Source organism: Carassius carassius, chromosome 18 (genome assembly GCF_963082965.1).
Source record: "Carassius carassius chromosome 18, fCarCar2.1, whole genome shotgun sequence".
Lineage (NCBI taxonomy): Eukaryota > Metazoa > Chordata > Actinopteri > Cypriniformes > Cyprinidae > Carassius > Carassius carassius.
The window spans coordinates 29,213,959-29,234,207 of NC_081772.1; the positions used below are offsets into that span (position 1 = coordinate 29,213,959).

The 20,249-nt window shown below is 49.9% G+C and overlaps 8 non-coding genes across 8 annotated transcripts; all 8 read left to right on the plus strand.

The window, feature by feature from the left end:
* The first annotated feature begins 9,139 nt into the window (after window positions 1-9,139).
* On the plus strand, window positions 9,140-9,221 carry trnas-aga (transfer RNA serine (anticodon AGA)). Its single transcript has one exon. It is a non-coding gene; the product is annotated as a tRNA-Ser (tRNA).
* Window positions 9,222-9,572: 351 nt separating this feature from the next.
* On the plus strand, window positions 9,573-9,654 carry trnas-uga (transfer RNA serine (anticodon UGA)). The gene has a single exon. It is a non-coding gene; the product is annotated as a tRNA-Ser (tRNA).
* A 178-nt stretch (window positions 9,655-9,832) lies between these two features.
* On the plus strand, window positions 9,833-9,905 carry trnak-uuu (transfer RNA lysine (anticodon UUU)). The gene has a single exon. It is a non-coding gene; the product is annotated as a tRNA-Lys (tRNA).
* Window positions 9,906-11,138: 1,233 nt separating this feature from the next.
* trnas-aga (transfer RNA serine (anticodon AGA)) lies at window positions 11,139-11,220 on the plus strand. Its single transcript has one exon. It is a non-coding gene; the product is annotated as a tRNA-Ser (tRNA).
* A 611-nt stretch (window positions 11,221-11,831) lies between these two features.
* trnak-uuu (transfer RNA lysine (anticodon UUU)) lies at window positions 11,832-11,904 on the plus strand. The gene has a single exon. It is a non-coding gene; the product is annotated as a tRNA-Lys (tRNA).
* A 2,875-nt stretch (window positions 11,905-14,779) lies between these two features.
* trnas-aga (transfer RNA serine (anticodon AGA)) lies at window positions 14,780-14,861 on the plus strand. Its single transcript has one exon. It is a non-coding gene; the product is annotated as a tRNA-Ser (tRNA).
* A 611-nt stretch (window positions 14,862-15,472) lies between these two features.
* On the plus strand, window positions 15,473-15,545 carry trnak-uuu (transfer RNA lysine (anticodon UUU)). Its single transcript has one exon. It is a non-coding gene; the product is annotated as a tRNA-Lys (tRNA).
* A 2,586-nt stretch (window positions 15,546-18,131) lies between these two features.
* Window positions 18,132-18,213, plus strand: trnas-aga (transfer RNA serine (anticodon AGA)). Its single transcript has one exon. It is a non-coding gene; the product is annotated as a tRNA-Ser (tRNA).
* Window positions 18,214-20,249: the final 2,036 nt, after the last annotated feature.

Consider the following 20,249-nt stretch of genomic DNA (forward strand, 5'->3'; position numbering starts at 1 on the left):
GTTCTGCAGAGTAATTGGTGTAATTATTTAACATGAATAGTAAGACCTTCTTTTGTTCCTAATATTAATTTTCTCCCAGTCAACAGATAAGGTCTTGATTGAGTCAGGGCCTAAGGTAAAGGCAGGCGGCAGCTCAGAGGAGACCGGGACATCACAGGAAGTACATGGGGTGAAATTTTCTCTGTGTAGTGTGGTTGTGGAGGCAGAGAAGTTCTCCGAGCACCTCTCTGACAACCACGTTGAAGAGAGGTGTGACAGCTGTGGGGTCAGGGTCCAGGGTGCCGTCGGACTCCTCCAACACATTGAGTCGAGCCATTATGGGGCTCTATTGGCTCCACGTGTCAGCCCTTCAAAAAATCCCACACCATCTCCTTGCCCCTCACCATCTCCATGGCTGCCTCCACCTCCACAGCACTTGCCTTCTCCAATGCCAGTACCAGTGTCTCCATCCCCAGGGCCCACTCCATTCCCACACCACTCTCCAGCTCCAAAGCCCTGACCACCACCTCCACGGTGCTCTCCATCTCCACAGCCCACTCCATCCTCACATCCAGTACCCTCACTGCAGCCTACACTATCTCTGCCTCAGGCTATTACTGACTGGGAGAGCTTTCTTCCCAGTCAGTTCAAGAGAGTCCTCCAGCCAGCAGATTGGGTGTGGATTGCCAAGTGCCTCTATGAGCCCACAGGGCAGCTGAGGCAGAAGATCCAGGTGAACTGGTTTTATCCATCGATGCAGCCCAAGCCATGTCCTCCTGAGCCCGGGTGATACTTCCGACAGAGGATGTTCTTGTGGGCACCAATGACGATGTGGGGCATTCCTCTTAAATGCCCACAGTGTGGCCGGAAGATGCACCATTCAGGAATTTACCCGAAGGTCAGGGAGGTGATTGACATGGATAGCCGCTATTACCTTGTGGGTGGGGACTATCCACGCTGCAGTGCATGCAAGTTGCCAGTATGCCCATGGAGCCAGGACATCCTTTCACAACTGGATGTGGCACACAGGACCATGTTTCCAGCGGTGCTGACCACTCAGCTAGCCCTGGACAGGAAATGTGTGACTTTCCTCAGGCCAAAGACCAGTGGTAACAGTTCCTCCTACTTCCAGTCAGCAGTAGAGGAAGCCCACAGTGAGGAGTGGGCATGACGCACCATCCAGTACCTCTCTGATTGTGAGCATCATTTGAGAAAGGTTACCCTGGTCCAATCTGCAACGGCACCTGCCTTTTCTGCACCCGCACCCTTCAGGCCACTTCCACTCGCCCAGTGGTTTGAGACTGTCCACTCCAACGATATCCTCAGCCATTTGGACGAGATGAAGGGGGTGATTACCTCCACCTATGGCCGAATCCTGAAGATGGATTCTACAAAGAAGGTACAATACATGAAGGTTTCAGCATGAGGTTTATTTTCAGCCAGAAAGAATTTCAACATGATGAAAAATGTTGTGTTATATACATTTGTGTTATATATATATTATAATGTACCATAACAAATCAAAGAAAATGTATAATTAAGCTTGTCAGAATGTCTTTATTTTTCCTTCTTTTTGTTTTTCATATCACCAAAAAGCTGGCTGGTGGCATTGGGGACACGGCTTCATGGATGACCAACATTGGCAATGAGCTCGGCCAGGTTCTGAACAGTGTTCTGACAACAGCTGAAGGCGCAGGACTGGAGGAGCTGTGCCAGGGCGTCGTCAAACGCTACCAGAATGCTGGCGAGCCAGAGCCTGAGGTCATCTATGTTGACCGGGATTGCTGCAGTCAGTCAGGTGAGATTTTCAAATTACTACTTTATCAAATGTGCACTGCAATATATTTTATAAAAGTTAATAGTGGTGTAAAAAAGTTCCCCTTTCCCTATTGGTGATGGTAATTAATTAGTATTATTTTTACAGCCAGTGTATTAAAAATTTTAATAAATTCTATTGACTGAAAAGTATGTTTGAAATTAAATCAAATGAATGTTTTTTATTTTTCTCCTCCACAGGTGCATCTTCAGTGTTAAAACTTTTTCGGCCATGGAAGTCTATTGTAAGGCTAGATATCTTCCATTTTATGAGAAGATTCAACTGTGGCCTTACTACAGAGCACCACCCTCTCTATGGTACCTTTTGTTCAAAACTTTCCTCCTGTATCTTTGAGTGGGATCAGGAGGATGTGAAAGAACTTGAGGCTGCCAAGAGAGGGGAGTGGAAGTGCAGCCATGGTGGAAAGGCTCCCACTGAGGCTCAGCTCATGGCCAGCATCAGCCCAGGTGAACTCGCGAAGCACTGTAGGCGGCGGACACGCAGGGCTGAGGAGATCCGGGCCATGATTTCAGGGCTGCTGGAATCAGTGTGGGAGCTAACTGACACTACAGGGTTTCGCCTGGTTAACCCTGACAGCATGCACCATGTCTGGGAGATGCAACAAAAACACCTCGAGTGCATCCAGGACCCTCCACATGTAGAGTTGTACACAAAGACGGGGACCCTCCAGAAGGGTGGCAAAGTCCTAAACGTGCTTAGGTGCGGCAGGGGGTCATCCTCGCTGGAGAGTTTTCACCGCCACCAGTGTGCCTTCATTCTTGGTAAATTCTGAATATTAAATTGCAGTATGTTTTGTAGATTTTTATGTTGAAAAGATCGCTATTGTGTCAACAACAGAACCCTGGGTGCTACCTGGATTTGGCTTGTTTTCATGGAATTTACTATCAGTCTCATTATTATGTGTTACTGTTCTATAACTGTGTCATTAAATTTGTATGTCCTCAGTTTAAAATAATTGCTGACTAAATCTGTGCATTTTCATTCTTAGGATGGAGATGCAATGCCATGCACACACAAATGTACATGTTGGGGGGCCTCGAGGTGGAACATGAGCCGGGCAAAAGAAGCTGTATCTGTGGTGGGGGCCTCAACCCTAAGGACATTTGATGTCTGCACAATGTCTCATTTAAACAGCATGAGCCAACGGGTCCTTGGTCGGGCTTTGATGCCAGAATTTACCCCTCCAGGAAAACCCACTGGTAAGATATCTCACAGGAAAATGCTGAGCATTGGAGTATTTCTCTCTCTCCTGTGTTTGTTTGTTTGTGTGTGTGTGTGTGTGAGTGTGTGTGTCCTCTCCCCATTAACAATGTGGTACAAATTATTGCAGGGGAGCGCATTGCAGTGGAGTACTTGTTGGCCCAGTCCAATAGAGGCGACCAGTTGATTGCACACCACAATGACATGCCTGAAGTCCCCCCAGAGGAGCCCGAAGAGGATAGTGAAATTGACACGACTGTGTGCCATGCAGCTGACCTTAGGGCTGATGACTCTCCAGTAGCTGTCGTGCAGGCCCAGGTGACAAGTCAGGTGGGTGACACTGAACCCAAATCCCTAGATGAGGAGGTCACTGAGGAAGAGGAGGATGACACTGCAAGTCCTAGCACATCAAGCCAGGTAATATTGCTATCCTGTACTATTTTTTACTTTTAAAAAAAATGTATCTGGTACAGTGCAAAACGCCTATTGTCACCAATGTGTAAAGTTAAAATATATGCATGTACAATGCAAAATAATTATTACAACACTGTATATGTTTATTGGACTGTGTTTGGCATTTTTCTCAATTTCCAGAGTACACAGTGTGATTCCAGAGGTGTCTTGGGCTGGGAGGCAGTTGATGCCCTGGCAGCCTACTTGGTTGGCCTAAACCGAACGATCACTGCCTTGTCATCACAAGAGGAGGCCCACATAGTCCAGCTGTACATGGCTCTGCATGCCATGGACAAGGTACCATCAAAATATAGCCAGAGGGTTAAGAAGAAGGCTTTGACAGGACCTTGGAGAGCATCCAGGAAGCAGAGTGGCTCTGCTCCAGGACAGCAGGCAGCAGAGAGGTAATTTGACTATTTGGATCGTCACTAGTTTATAACCCAGTATACAGTTCAGATTATATCATCTTTCTTTTCCATAGATTGTTCATGACTCATGGGCAGGCAGCTCAGGACCCTGAAGTCCACAGGGTCTGTGAATGTGTTTGCCTAAGGCTTTTGAAAGAGTTTCAGCAAGCACGGAACAGGCCCAGGGACACACAAGGAAAAACTCTGCCAATTCCACAATCTATTGTGGTGGTATACAGCCACTTAAAACAGCTGATGGAGGACAGCAGAGAGGTTCTAAGACAGACTAACCTAGTTCTGGTCCCGATAAACACCACTACTGTCTCCTCGTGGTGAGTCTTGTTTTATGCGATACTTTTGCACAATCACAGTAGTATACCAAGATTGTACTTATAAAACCTTCTTGTACATGCTTTTAAAAATGATGCTACAGGAAGTAAAGACAATGGGCTTTTATTCACTTAAATTGCTAATTTAAGATGAAGAATGTTTCTCTTGCAGGCTACTAAAAAGACAGAAACGTGTAGACAGAGACATGCTTCTGCAGGGTACTGCACTGCCCAAACAAGTATATTTGGCAAAGGAGGCTCTTCCTGAAGTGGGCGAACTTCCAGCTGTTCCTGCACAGCATGGGCATGAGGCCATGGTATTTCAGGATACAGCAAATCAGGAGGGAGAGGCCTTCATTCGTAAGCGTATCTCCAACAGGTGCCCAATGCCCACCCCTCCTCCTGGATCTTACTCTGCATTTCCCATATACCCACCAGCACCACACTTTGCATTCCCCCCTGGGTCCTACCCACCCTTTCCCAGCTACCAACCAGGTCTACCACTGCCTCATTCTACCCAATTCCATCCCCCTCCCCAATTCCAGCCCCCTCCCCAATTCCAGCCACCTTCCCAATTCCAGCCCCCTCCCCAATTCCAGCCACCTTCCCAATTCCAGCCACCTCCCCAATTCCAGCCGCCTCCCCAATTCCAGCCCCCTCCCCAATTCCAGCAGCCTAATACCTTGCCATCGTAAACTTGTCCCTCTACTCAGCCCAGGCAGCGCACATGGAGAAGGCAGAAAGCTGCCCAAGAGGATGAGGAGCGAGTGGCTAGAGGTGAACCACCACGGAAACTACTAGCAAAGGATATATATCACTATATCTGCAAGCAGTGTGGGCTGGCAAAAAATAAGACAACTGGCCACACTCAGCTGAAGGGCCGGTGGTATTGTCCAGCCTCAGGCCTCTCTGTTGCACAGTGGAGGCAGAATGTACAGGGAGTTCTTTGATTTTTTTTTCATTGGTGTATATAGTAATGTATATAGTTAGGTTTTTATATAGTTGCATATGTTGTGCTGTGTGTGTGTTGTGCTGTGAACAGTTTGTTTTTAGTTGCTGTTTCCAGTGTTTAATTTGCAGTGTTTGTAAAAAAAAAAGAAATACACAACTCTTGTGGTGTAATAGTAACACATCCACCCTTTGGGTGGAAGATTCCAGGTGCAAGTCCTGGCAAGAGTGTGTGGTGTGTTTGTCAGATTATTATTATTAATTTTTTTATTAAAAATATAGTCAAAAACCAATCAAACACTTTACTTAAATCCTTTGTGAGTGTTCATGAAGTTTGATGGATAATTTCTTTTTTCTTTTTCTTGCTTTCCCACCTTTCTCCTTCTCTTTTCCCTTTCTTTCCCCCTTGTAGTAGTCCCTTTTGCCTTGTTTTTGGCCGAGAGGTTAAGGCGATGGACTTGAAATCCATTGGGGTCTCCCCGCGCAGGTTCGAACTCTGCCGACTACGGGAGGGATTTGCAGTATTGCTTTAGCTTTCTGTGACGGTAATTGTGCCTTCTATGGTCCTTCGCTCTCTGTGCCATAACTGCTTCTAGCTTTCATCCTCGTGACACCTGCGTCTCTTCTAGGCAGCTTGTTGTAAAACTGCTGCTTTATAAAAGGTGAGAAGCCAGTGCTCCATAAGAGCCCGGATAGCTCAGTCGGTGGAGCATCAGACTTTTAATCTGAGAGTCCAGGGTTCAAGTCCCTGTTTGGGCGAAAGTCTGACTGCTTTTGGCGGAGTCACCTTGCCCTCACTATGGTCCATCTCTTCTTCTGAATCTGTACTGGAGCGGTGTTCCTTCCTTCTCCCGGGGATCAGTGCATCTCCCTTGTTCGGCACACATGATTCTGATGGTCAGCCCTTTAGGAAAGAGTGCTCACGGAGTGAGTAGAATAAGAAAGACCTCCCATTTGTGCAGTGCTGTCGGTCCCCAGGGCCAGTACTGAAAAACCCCATTACATAGGATTAGACATGGCAGCCTGATTTCTCCTCAGTGGGACTGCTGTTTTAGCTGCTTCCAGGGCTAGCTTACAATCTCCGCTTGCTAGGTTGCAAGTAGGTCAGGCAGCAGTGTTACACACACATGGCAGAAGGTGGTCTGCTTAATTCAAGTTCCTGTTTGGGCGAAGGTCAGTCTTCTTTTTGTAGGCCTCAGCTTGCTATCACTATGGTCCATCTCTTCTGCTGACTCTGTACTAGAGCGATGTTCCTTCCTGCTCCCGGGGATCAGTGCATCTCAATTGTTCGGCAAACCTGATTCTGAAGGTCAGACCTTTAGGAAAGAGTGCTCACAGAGTGAGTAGAATAAGACAGACTTCCCAATTGTGCAGTGCTGTCGGTCCCCAGGGCCAGTACTGAAAAACCCCATTACATAGGATGAGACATGGCAGCCTGATTTCTCCTCAGTGGGACCGCTGTTTTACCCGCTTGCAGGGCTAGCTTGCAATCTCCGCTTGCTGACTGAGCTGGGTTGGTTGCAAGTAGGTCAGGCAGCAGTGTTGGACACAAACTGATCTACTCCCGTAGTCGTGGCCGAGTGGTTAAGGCGATGGACTAGAAATCCATTGCGGTCTCCCCGTGCAGGTTAGAATCCTGCCGACTACGCTGTTTGCTGAAGGCCATGAGGCAAAGCATCCATGCATTTTTCACGCTCCTCGCACTTATTTGCGAAATGTCCAGTCCCTCTTCGATGGACAAACACGCCGCTGCTGCTTCTTGTATCCGGGCTCCAGGGATTGTCATGGTTGAGCCAGTGGCATGCCGTGACCGTATAGTGATTAGTATTCTGCGTTGTGGCCGCAGCAACCCCCGTTCGAATCCGGGTCACGGCAACCCTTTGCCGTTGAGTATACGGGAAGGTTGAAAATTTTTTACCACCTCATCTTTCTGCGTGATTTTGTTTCTGAAGCTTGGCCTGTGCAGGGCGCCACCAGACAAGGGCGCTTGCTTTTTAACATTAGGCGTAGTCGTGGCCGAGAGGTTAAGGCGATGGACTTGAAATCCATTGGGGTCTCCCCGCGCAGGTTCGTACTCTGCCGACTACGGGAGGGATTTGCAGTATTGCTTTAGCTTTCTGTGACGGTAATTGTGCCTTCTATTGTCCTTCGCTCTCTGTGCCATAACTGCTTCTAGCTTTCATCCTCGTGACACCTGCGTCTCTTCTGGGCAGCTTGTTGTAAAACTGCTGCTTTATAAAAGGTGAGAAGCCAGTGCTCCACAAGAGCCAGGATAGCTCAGTCGGTAGAGCATCAGACTTTAATTCTGAGGGTCCAGGGTTCAAGTCCCTGTTCGGGTGAAGGTTTGTCTGCTTTTGGCAGAGTCACCTTGCTATCACTACGGTCCATCTCTTCTTCTGAATCTGTACTGGAGCGGTGTTCCTTCCTGCTCCAGGGTATCAGTGCACCTCCCTTGTTTGGCACACCTGATTCTGATGGTCAGCTCGTTAGGAAAGCGGGCTCACAGAGTGAGTAGAATAAGACAGACCTCCGAATTGTGCAGTGCTGTCGGTCCCCAGGCCCAGCGCTGAAAAACCCCATTACATAGGATGAGACATGGCAGCCTGTGTTTCTCCTCAGTGGGACTGGTGTTTTACCCCCTTCCAGGGCTAGCTTACAATCTCGGCTTGCTAGGTTGCAAGTAGGTCAGGCAGCAATGTGACACACAACAGGGCAGAACGTGGTCTGCTTAATTCAAGTCCCTGTTTGGGCGAAGGTCAGTCTACTTTTTGGAGGCCTCAGCTTGCTATCACTATGGGTCCATCTCTTCTGCTGACTCTGTATTAGAGCGATGTTCCTTCCTTCTCCAGGGGGTCAGTGCATCTTCCTTGTTCGGCACACATGATTCTGATGGTCAGCCCTTTAGGAAAGAGTGCTCACGGAGTGAGTAGAATAAGACAGACCTCCCATTTGTGCAGTGCTGTCGGTCCCCAGGGCCAGTACTGAAAAACCCCATTACATAGGATGAGACTTGGCAGCCTGATTTCTCCTCAGTGGGACTGCTGTTTTAGCCGCTTCCAGGGCTAGCTTACAATCTCGGCTTGCTAGGTTGCAAGTAGGTCAGGCAGCAGTGTTACACACAACATGACAGAAGGGGGTCTGCTTAATTCAAGTCCCTGTTTGGGCGAAGGTCAGTCTTCTTTTTGTAGGCCTCAGCTTGCTATCACTACGGTCCATCTCTTCTGCTGACTCTGTACTAGAGCGATGTTCCTTCCTGCTCACGGGGATCAGTGCATCTCCCTTGTTCGGCAAACCTGATTCTGATGGTCAGCCCTTTAGGAAAGAGTGCTCACAGAGTGAGTAGAATAAGACAGACTTCCCAATTGTGCAGTGCTGTCGGTTCCCAGGGCCAGTACTGAAAAACCCCATTACAAAGGATGAGACATGGCAGCCTGATTTCTCCTCAGTGGGACTGCTGTTTTAGCCACTTCCAGGGCTAGCTTACAATCTCAGCTTGCTAGGTTGCAAGTAGGTCAGGCAGCAGTGTTACACACAACATGGCAGAAGGTGGTCTGCTTAATTCAAGTCCCTGTTTGGGCGAAGGTCAGTCTTCTTTTTGTAGGCCTCAGCTTGCTATCACTACAGTCCATCTCTTCTGCTGACTCTGTACTAGAGCGATGTTCCTTCCTGCTCCCGGGGATCAGTGCATCTCCCTTGTTCGGCACACATGATTCTGATGGTCAGCCCTTTAGGAAAGAGTGCTCACGGAGTGAGTAGAATAAGACAGACCTCCCATTTGTGCAGTGCTGTCGGTCCCCAGGGCCAGTACTGAAAAACCCCATTACATAGGATTAGACATGGCAGCCTGATTTCTCCTCAGTGGGACCGCTGTTTTACCAGCTTGCAGGGCTAGCTTGCAATCTCCACTTGCTGACTGAGCTGGGTTGGTTGCAAGTAGGTCAGGCAGCAGTGTTGGACAAAAACTGAGCAGAAATTGGTCCACTCCCGTAGTCGTGGCCGAGTGGTTAAGGCGATGGACTAGAAATCCATTGGGGTCTCCCCGCGCAGGTTCGAATCCTGCCGACTACGCTGAAGGCCATGAGGCAAAGCATCCATGCATTTTTCACGGTCCTCGCACTTATTTGCGAAATGTCCAGTCCCTCTTCGATGGACAAACACGCCGCTGCTGCTTCTTGTATCCGGGCTCCAGGGGTTGTCTTGGGTGAGCCAGTGGCATGCCGTGATCGTATAGTGGTTAGTACGCTGTGTGGTGGCTGCAGCAACCCTTGTTCGAATCCGGGTCACGGCAACCCTTTGCCGTTGAGTATACGGGAAGGTTGAAAATTTTTTACCACCTCATCTTTCTGCGTGATTTTGTTTCTGAAGCTTGGCCTGTGCAGGGCGCCACCAGACAAGGGCGCTTGCTTTCTAACATTAGGCGTAGTCGTGGCCGAGAGGTAAAGGTGATGGACTTGAAATCCATTGGGGTCTCCCCGCGCAGGTTCGAACTCTGCCGACTACGGGAGGGATTTGTAGTACTGCTTTAGCTTTCTGTGACGGTAATTGTGCCTTCTATGGTCCTTCGCTCTCTGTGCCATAACTGCTTCTAGCTTTCATCCTCGTGACACCTGGGTCTCTTCTAGGCAGCTTGTTGTAAAACTGCTGCTTTATAAAAGGTGAGAAGACAGTGCTCCACAAGAGCCCGGATAGCTCAGTCGGTAGAGCATCAGACTTTTAATCTGAGGGTCCAGGGTTCAAGTCCCTGTTCGGGCGAAGGACTGTCTGCTTTTGGCGGAGTCACCTTGCTATCACTACGGTCCATCTCTTGTTCTGAATCTGTACTTGAGCGGTGTTCCTTCCTGCTCCAGGGTATCAGTGCACCTCCCTTGTTTGGCACACCTGATTCTGATGGTCAGCCCTTTAGGAAAGAGTGCTCACAGAGTGAGTAGAATGAGACGGAATTCCCAATTGTGCAGTGCTGTCGGTCCCCAGGGCCAGTACTGAAAAACCCCATTACATAGGATGAGACATGGCAGCCTGATTTCTCCTCAGTGGGACTGCTGTTTTACCCGCTTCCAGTGCTAGCTTACAATCTCGGCTTGCTAGGTTGCAAGTAGGTCAGGCAGCAATGTGACACACAACAGGGCAGAAGGTAGTCTGCTTAATTCAAGTCCCTGTTTGGGCGAAGGTCAGTCTACTTTTTGGAGGGCTCAGCTTGCTATCACTACGGGTCCATCTCTTCTGCTGACTCTGTATTAGAGCGATGTTCCTTCCTTCTCTCGGGGATCAGTGCATCTCCCTTGTTCGGCACACATGATTCTGATGGTCAGCCCTTTAGGAAAGAGTGCTCACGGAGTGAGTAAAATAAGAAAGACCTCCCATTTGTGCAGTGCTGTCGGTCCCCAGGGCCAGTACTGAAAAACCCCATTACATAGGATGAGACATGGCAGCCTGATTTCTCCTCAGTGGGACTGCTGTTTTAGCCACTTCAAGGGCTAGCTTACAATCTCGGCTTGCTAGGTTGCAAGTAGGTCAGGCAGCAGTGTTACACACAACATGGCAGAAGGTGGTCTGCTTAATTCAAGTCCCTGTTTGGGCGAAGGTCAGTCTTCTTTTTGTAGGCCTCAGCTTGCTATCACTACGGTCCATCTCTTCTGCTGACTCTGTACTAGAGCGATGTTCCTTCCTGCTCCCGGGGATCAGTGCATCTCCCTTGTTCGGCAAACCTGATTCTGATGGTCAGCCCTTTAGGAAAGAGTGCTCACAGAGTGAGTAGAATAAGACAGACTTCCCAATTGTGCAGTGCTGTCGGTCCCCAGGGCCAGTACTGAAAAACCCCATTACATAGGATGAGACATGGCAGCCTGATTTCTCCTCAGTGGGACCTCTGTTTTACCCGCTTGCAGGGCTAGCTTGCAATCTCCGCTTGCTGACTGAGCTGGGTTGGTTGCAAGTAGGTCAGGCAGCAGTGTTGGACACAAACTGAGCAGAAATTGGACCACTCCCATAGTCGTGGCCGAGTGGTTAAGGCGATGGACTAGAAATCCATTGGGGTCTCCCCGCGCAGGTTCGAATCCTGCCGACTACGCTGAAGGCCATGAGGCAAAGCATCCATGCATTTTTCACGGTCCTCGCACTTATTTGCGAAATGTCCAGTCCCTCTTCGATGGACAAACACGCCGCTGCTGCTTCTTGTTTCCGGGCTCCAGGGGTTGTCTTGGGTGAGCCAGTGGCACGCCGTGATCGTATAGTGGTTAGTACGCTGTGTGGTGGCCGCAGCAACCCTCGTTCGAATCCGGGTCACGGCAACCATTTGCCGTTGAGTATACAGGAAGGTTGAAAATTTTTTACCACATCATCTTTCTGCGTGATTTTGTTTCTGAAGCTTGGCCTGTGCAGGGCGCCACCAGACAAGGGCGCTTGCTTTCTAACATTAAGCGTAGTCGTGGCCGAGAGGTAAAGGTGATGGACTTGAAATCCATTGGGGTCCCCCTGCGCAGGTTCGAACTCTGCCGACTACGGGAGGGATTTGTAGTACTGCTTTAGCTTTCTGTGACGGTAATTGTGCCTTCTATGGTCCTTCGCTCTCTGTGCCATAACTGCTTCTAGCTTTCATCCTCGTGACACCTGGGTCTCTTCTAGGCAGCTTGTTGTAAAACTGCTGCTTTATAAAAGGTGAGAAGACAGTGCTCCACAAGAGCCTGGATAGCTCAGTCGGTAGAGCATCAGACTTTTAATCTGAGGGTCCAGGGTTCAAGTCCCTGTTCAGGCGAAGGACTGTCTGGTTTGGCGGAGTCACCTTGCTATCACTACGGTCCATCTCTTGTTCTGTACTGGAGCGGTGTTCCTTCCTGCTCCAGGGTATCAGTGCACCTCCCTTGTTTGGCACACCTGATTCTGATGGTCAGCTCGTTAGGAAAGCGGGCTCACAGAGTGAGTAGAATAAGACAGACCTCCGAATTGTGCAGTGCTGTCGGTCCCCAGGCCCATCACTGAAAAACCCCATTACATAGGATGAGACATGGCAGCCTGATTTCTCCTCAGTGGGACTGCTGTTTTACCCGCTTACAGGGCTAGCTTGCAATCTCCGCTTGCTAGGTTGCAAGTAGGTCAGGCAGCAATGTGACACAACAGGGCAGAAGGTAGTCTGCTTAATTCAAGTCCCTGTTTGGGCGAAGGTCAGTCTACTTTTTGGAGGGCTCAGCTTGCTATCACTACGGGTCCATCTCTTCTGCTGACTCTGTATTAGAGCGATGTTCCTTCCTTCTCCCGGGGATCAGTGCATCTCCCTTGTTCGGCACACATGATTCTGATGGTCAGCCCTTTAGGAAAGAGTGCTCACGGAGTGAGTAGAATAAGAAAGACCTCCCATTTGTGCAATGCTGTCGGACCCCAGGGCCAGTACTGAAAAACCCCATTACATAGGTCTAGACATGGCAGCCTGATTTCTCCTCAGTGGGACTGCTGTTTTAGCTGCTTCCAGGGCTAGCTTACAATCTCCGCTTGCTAGGTTGCAAGTAGGTAAGGCAGCAGTGTTACACACAACATGGCAGAAGGTGGTCTGCTTAATTCAAGTCCCTGTTTGGGCAAAGGTCAGTCTTCTTTTTGTAGGCCTCAGCTTGCTATCACTACGGTCCATCTCTTCTGCTGACTCTGTACTAGAGCGATGTTCCTTCCTGCTCCCGGGGATCAGTGCATCTGCCTTGTTCGGCACACCTGATTCTGATGGTCAGCTCGTTAGGAAAGCGGGCTCACAGAGTGAGTAGAATAAGACAGACCTCCGAATTGTGCAGTGCTGTCGGTCCGCAGGCCCATCACTGAAAAACCCCATTACATAGGATGAGACATGGCAGCCTGATTTCTTCTCAGTGGGACTGCTGTTTTACCCGCTTACAGGGCTAGCTTGCAATCTCCGCTTGCTAGGTTGCAAGTAGGTCAGGCAGCAATGTGACACAACAGGGCAGAAGGTAGTCTGCTTAATTCAAGTCCCTGTTTGGGCGAAGGTCAGTCTACTTTTTGGAGGGCTCAGCTTGCTAACACTACGGGTCCATCTCTTCTGCTGACTCTGTATTAGAGCGATGTTCCTTCCTTCTCCCGGGGATCAGTGCATCTCCCTTGTTCGGCACACATGATTCTGATGGTCAGCCCTTTAGGAAAGAGTGCTCACGGAGTGAGTAGAATAAGAAAGACCTCCCATTTGTGCAGTGCTGTCGGTCCCCAGGGCCAGTACTGAAAAACCCCATTACATAGGATTAGACATGGCAGCCTGATTTCTCCTCAGTGGGACTGCTGTTTTAGCTGCTTCCAGGGCTAGCTTACAATCTCCGCTTGCTAGGTTGCAAGTAGGTCAGGCAGCAGTGTTACACACAACATGGCAGAAGGTGGTCTGCTTAATTCAAGTCCCTGTTTGGGCAAAGGTCAGTCTTCTTTTTGTAGGCCTCAGCTTGCTATCACTACGGTCCATCTCTTCTGCTGACTCTGTACTAGAGCGATGTTCCTTCCTGCTCCCGGGGATCAGTGCATCTCCCTTGTTCGGCACACCTGATTCTGATGATCAGCCCTTTAGGAAAGAGTGCTCACAGAGTACGTAGAATAAGACGGACTTCCCAATTGTGCAGTGCTGTCGGTCCCCAGGGCCAGTACTGAAAAACCCCATTACATAGGATTAGACATGGCAGCCTGATTTCTCCTCAGTGGGACTGCTGTTTTACCCGCTTCCAGGGCTAGCTTACAATCTCCGCTTGCTAGGTTGCAAGTAGGTCAGGCAGCAGTGTTACACACAACATGGCAGAAGGTGGTCTGCTTAATTCAAGTCCCTGTTTGGGCAAAGGTCAGTCTTCTTTTTGTAGGCCTCAGCTTGCTATCACTACGGTCCATCTCTTCTGCTGACTCTGTACTAGAGCGATGTTCCTTCCTGCTCCCGGGGATCAGTGCATCTCCCTTGTTCGGCACACCTGATTCTGATGATCAGCCCTTTAGGAAAGAGTGCTCACAGAGTACGTAGAATAAGACGGACTTCCCAATTGTGCAGTGCTGTCGGTCCCCAGGGCCAGTACTGAAAAACCCCATTACATAGGATGAGACATGACACCCTGATTTCTCCTCAGTGGGACTGCTGTTTTACCCGCTTCCAGGGCTAGCTTACAATCTCGTCCTGCTAGGTTGCAAGTAGGTCAGGCAGCAGTGTTACACGCAACATGGCAGAAGGTGGTCTGCTTAATTCAAGTCCCTGTTTGGGTGAAGGTCAGTCTTCTTTTTGTAGGCCTCAGCTTGCTATCACTACGGTCCATCTCTTCTGCTGACTCTGTACTAGAACGATGTTCCTTCCTGCTCCCGGGGATCAGTGCATCTCCCTTGTTCGGCACACCTGATTCTGATCGTCAGCCCTTTAGGAAAGAGTGCTCACAGAGTGAGTAGAATAAGACAGACTTCCCAATTGTGCAGTGCTGTCGGTCCCCAGGGCCAGTACTGAAAAACCCCATTACATAGGATGAGACATGGCAGCCTGATTTCTCCTCAGTGGGACCGCTGTTTTACCCGCTTGCAGGGTTAGCTTGCAATCTCCGCTTGCTGACTGAGCTGGGTTGGTTGCAAGTAGGTCAGACAGCAGTGTTGGACACAAACTGAGCAGAAATTGGATTACTACCATAGTCGTGGCTGAGTGGTTAAGGCGATGGACTAGAAATCCATTGGGGTCTCCCCGCACAGGTTCGAATCCTGCCGACTACGCTGAAGGCCATGAGGCAAAGCATCCATGCATTTTTCACGGTCCTCGCACTTATTTGCGAAATGTCCAGTCCATCTTCCATGGACAAACACGCCGCTGCTGCTTCTTGTATCCGGGCTCCAGGGGTTGTCTTGGGTGAGCCAGTGGCACGCCGTGATCGTATAGTGGTTAGTACTCTGTGTTGTGGCCGCAGCAACCCTCATTCAAATCTTGGTCACGGCAACCCTTTGCCGTTGAGTATACGGGAAGGTTGAAAATTTTTTACTACCTCATCTTTCTGCGTGATTTTGTTTCTGAAGCTTGGCCTGTGCAGGGCGCCACCAGACAAGGGCACTTGCTTTCTAACATTAGGCGTAGTTGTGGCCGAGAGGTAAAGGTGATGGACTTGAAATCCATTGGGGTCTCCCCGTGCAGGTTCGAACTCTGCCGACTACGGGAGGGATTTGTAGTACTGCTTTAGCTTTCTGTGACGGTAATTGTGCCTTCTATGGTCCTTCGCTCTCTGTGCCATAACTGCTTCTAGCTTTCATCCTCGTGACACCTGGGTCTCTTCTAGGCAGCTTGTTGTAAAACTGCTGCTTTATAAAAGGTGAGAAGACAGTGCTCCACAAGAGCCCGGATAGCTCAGTCGGTAGAGCATCAGACTTTTAATCTGAGGGTCCAGGGTTCAAGTCCCTGTTTGGGCGAAGGTCTGTCTGCTTTTGGCGGAGTCACCTTGCTATCACTACGGTCCAACTCTTCTTCTGAATCTGTACTGGAGCGGTGTTCCTTCCTGCTCCAGGGTATCAGTGCACCTCCCTTGTTTGGCACACCTGATTCTGATGGTCAGCTTGTTAGGAAAGCGGGCTCACAGAGTGAGTAGAATAAGACAGACCTCCGAATTGTGCAGTGCTGTCGGTCCGCAGGCCCATCACTGAAAAACCCCATTACATAGGATGAGACATGGCAGCCTGATTTCTCCTCGGTGGGACTGCTGTTTTATCCGCTTACAGGGCTAGCTTGCAATCTCCGCTTGCTAGGTTGCAAGTAGGTCAGGCAGCAATGTGACACAACAGGGCAGAAGGTAGTCTGCTTAATTCAAGTCCCTGTTTGGGCGAAGGTCAGTCTACTTTTTGGAGGGCTCAGCTTGCTAACACTACGGGTCCACTCTTCTGCTGACTCTGTATTAGAGCGATGTTCCTTTCTTCTCCCGGGGATCAGTGCATCTCCCTTGTTCGGCACACATGATTCTGATGGTCAGCCCTTTAGGAAAGAGTGCTCACGGAGTGAGTAGAATAAGAAAGACCTCCCATTTGTGCAGTGCTGTCGGTCCCCAGGGCCAGTACTGAAAAACCCCATTACATAGGATTAGACATGGCAGCCTGATTTCTCCTCAGTGGGACTGCTGTTTTAGCTGCTTCCAGGGCTAGCTTACAATCTCCGCTTGCTAGGTTGCAAGTAGGTCAGGCAGCAGTGTTACACACAACATGGCAGAAGGTGGTCTGCTTAATTCAAGTCCCTGTTTGGGCAAAGGTCAGTCTTCTTTTTGTAGGCCTCAGCTTGCTATCACTACGGTCCATCTCTTCTGCTGACTCTGTACTAGAGCGATGTTCCTTCCTGCTCCCGGGGATCAGTGCATCTCCCTTGTTAGGCACACCTGATTCTGATGATCAGCCCTTTAGGAAAGAGTGCTCACAGAGTACGTAGAATAAGACGGACTTCCCAATTGTGCAGTGCTGTCGGTCCCCAGGGCCAGTACTGAAAAACCCCATTACATAGGATGAGACATGGCAGCCTGATTTCTCCTCAGTGGGACTGCTGTTTTACCCGCTTCCAGTGCTAGCTTACAATCTCGGCTTGCTAGGTTGCAAGTAGGTCAGGCAGCAATGTGACACACAACAGGGCAGAAGGTAGTCTGCTTAATTCAAGTCCCTGTTTGGGCGAAGGTCAGTCTACTTTTTGGAGGGCTCAGTTTGCTATCACTATGGGTCCATCTCTTCTGCTGACTCTGTATTAGAGCGATGTTCCTTCCTTCTCCCGGGAATCAGTGCATCTCCCTTGTTTGGCACACCTGATTCTGATCGTCAGCCCTTTAGGAAAGAGTGCTCACAGAGTGAGTAGAATAAGACAGACTTCCCAATTGTGCAGTGCTGTCGGTCCCCAGGGCCAGTACTGAAAAACCCCATTACATAGGATGAGACATGGCAGCCTGATATCTCCTCAGTGGGACCGCTGTTTTACCCGCTTGCAGGGCTAGCTTGCAATCTCCGCTTGCTGACTGAGCTGGGTTGGTTGCAAGTAGGTCAGGCAGCAGTGTTGGACACAAACTGAGTCTACTCCCGTAGTCGTGGCCGAGTGGTTAAAGCGATGGACTAGAAATCCATTGCGGTCTCCCTGCACAGGTTCGAATCCTGCCGACTACGCTGTTTGCTGAAGGCCATGAGGCAAAGCATCCATGCATTTTTCACAGTCCTCGCACTTATTTGCGAAATGTCCAGTCCCTCTTCGATGGACAAACACGCCACTGCTCCTTCTTGTATCCGGGCTCCAGGGGTTGTCTTGGGTGAGCCAGTGGCACGCCGTGTCAGTGCACCTCCCTTGTTTGGCACACCTGATTCTGATGGTCAGCTCGTTAGGAAAGCGCGCTCACAGAGTGAGTAGAATAAGACAGACCTCCGAATTGTGCAGTGCTGTCGGTCCCCAGGCCCAGCACTGAAAAACGCCATTACATAGGATGAGACATGGCAGCCTGATTTCTCCTCAGTGGGACTGCTGTTTTAGCCGCTTCCAGGGCTAGCTTACAATCTCGGCTTGCTAGATTGCAAGTAGGTCAGGCAGCAGTGTTACACACAACATGGCAGAAGGTGGTCTGCTTAATTCAAGTCCCTGTTTGGGCGAAGGTCAGTCTTCTTTTTGTAGGCCTCAGCTTGCTATCACTACGGTCCATCTCTTCTGCTGACTCTTTACTAGAGCGATGTTCCTTCCTGCTCCCGGGGATCAGTGCATCTCCCTTGTTCGGCAAACCTGATTCTGATGGTCAGCCCTTTAGGAAAGAGTGCTCACAGAGTGAGTAGAATAAGACAGACTTCCCAATTGTGCAGTGCTGTCGGTCCCCAGGGCCAGTCCTGAAAAACCCCATTACATAGGATGAGACATGGCAGCCTGATTTCTCCTCAGTGGGACCGCTGTTTTACCCGCTTGCAGGGCTAGCTTGCAATCTCCGCTTGCTGACTGAGCTGGGTTGGTTGCAAGTAGGTCAGGCAGCAGTGTTGGACACAAACTGGTCTACTCCCGTAGTCGTGGCCGAGTGGTTAAGGCGATGGACTAGAAATCCATTGCGGTCTCCCCGCGCAGGTTCGAATCCTGCCGACTACGCTGTTTGCTGAAGGCCATGAGGCAAAGCATCCATACATTTTTCACAGTCCTCGCACTTATTTGCGAAATGTCCAGTCCCTCTTCGATGGACAAACACGCCGCTGCTCCTTCTTGTATCCGGGCTCCAGGGGTTGTCTTTGGTGAGCCAGTGGCACGCCGTGATTGTATAGTGGTTAGTACTCTGCGTTGTGGCCGCAGCAACCCCGGTTTGAATCCGGGTCACGGCAACCCTTTGCCGTTGATTATACGGGAAGGTTGAAAATTTTTTACCACCTCATCTTTCTGCGTGATTTTGTTCCTGAAGCTTGGCCTGTGCAGGGCGCCACCAGACAAGGGTGCTTGCTATCTAACATTAGGCGTAGTCATGGCCGAGAGGTTAAGGCGATGGACTTGAAATCCATTGGGGTCTCCCCGCGCAGGTTCGAACTCTGCCGACTACGGGAGGGATTTGCAGTATTGCTTTAGCTTTCTGTGACCGTAATTGTGCCATCTATGGTCCTTCGCTCTCTGTGCCATAACTGCTTCTAGCTTTCATCCTCGTGACACCTGCGTCTCTTCTAGGCAGCTTGTTGTAAAACTGCTGCTTTATAAAAGGGGAGAAGCCACTGCTCCATAAGACCCCGGATAGCTCAGTCGGTAGAGAATCAGACTTTTAATCTGAGGGTCCAGGGTTCAAGTCCCTGTTCGGGCGAAGGTCTGTCTGCTTTTGGCGGAGTCACCTTGCTATCACTACGGTCCATCTCTTCTTCTGAATCTGTACTGGAGCGGTGTTCCTTCCTGCTCCAGGGTATCAGTGCACCTCCCTCGTTTGGCACACCTGATTCTGATGGTCAGCTCGTTAGGAAAGCGGGCTCACAGAGTGTGCAGTGCTGTCGGTCCCCAGGCCCAGCACTGAAAACCCCCATTATATAGGATGAGACATGGCAGCCTGATTTCTCCTCGGTGGGACTGCTGTTTTACCCGCTTCCAGTGCTAGCTTACAATCTCGGCTTGCTAGGTTGCAAGTAGGTCAGGCAGCAATGTGACACACAACAGGGCAGAAGGTAGTCTGCTTAATTCAAGTCCCTGTTTGGGCGAAGGTCAGTCTACTTTTTGGAGGGCTCAGCTTGCTATCACTACGGGTCCATCTCTTCTGCTGACTCTGTATTAGAGCGATGTTCCTTCCTTCTCCCGGGGATCAGTGCATCTCCCTTGTTCGGCACACATGATTCTGATGGTCAGCCCTTTAGGAAAGAGTGCTCACGGAGTGAGTAGAATAAGAAAGACCTCCCATTTGTGCAGTGCTGTCGGTCCCCAGGGCCAGTACTGAAAAACCCCATTACATAGGATTAGACATGGCAGCCTGATTTCTCCTCAGTGGGACTGCTGTTTTAGCTGCATCCAGGGCTAGCTTACAATCTCCGCTTGCTAGGTTGCAAGTAGGTCAGGCAGCAGTGTTACACACAACATGGCAGAAGGTGGTCTGCTTAATTCAAGTCCCTGTTTGGGCGAAGGTCAGTCTTCTTTTTGTAGGCCTCAGCTTGCTATCACTACGGTCCATCTCTTCTGCTGACTCTGTACTAGAGCGATGTTCCTTCCTGCTCCCGGGGATCAGTGCATCACCCTTGTTCGGCACACCTGATTCTGATGATCAGCCCTTTAGGAAAGAGTGCTCACAGAGAGAGTAGAATAAGACAGACTTCCCAATTGTGCAGTGCTGTCGGTCCCCAGGGCCAGTACTGAAAAACCCCATTACAAAGGATGAGACATGGCAGCCTGATTTCTCCTCAGTGGGACTGCTGTTTTAGCCGCTTCCAGGGCTAGCTTAAAATCTCGGCTTGCTAGGTTGCAAGGAGGTCAGGCAGCAGTGTTACACACAACATGGCAGAAGGTGGTCTGCTTAATTCAAGTCCCTGTTTGGGCGAAGGTCAGTCTTCTTTTTGTAGGCCTCAGCTTGCTATCACTACGGTCCATCTCTTCTCCTGACTCTGTACTAGAGCGATGTTCCTTCCTGCTCCCGGGGATCAGTGCATCTCCCTTGTTCGGCAAACCTGATT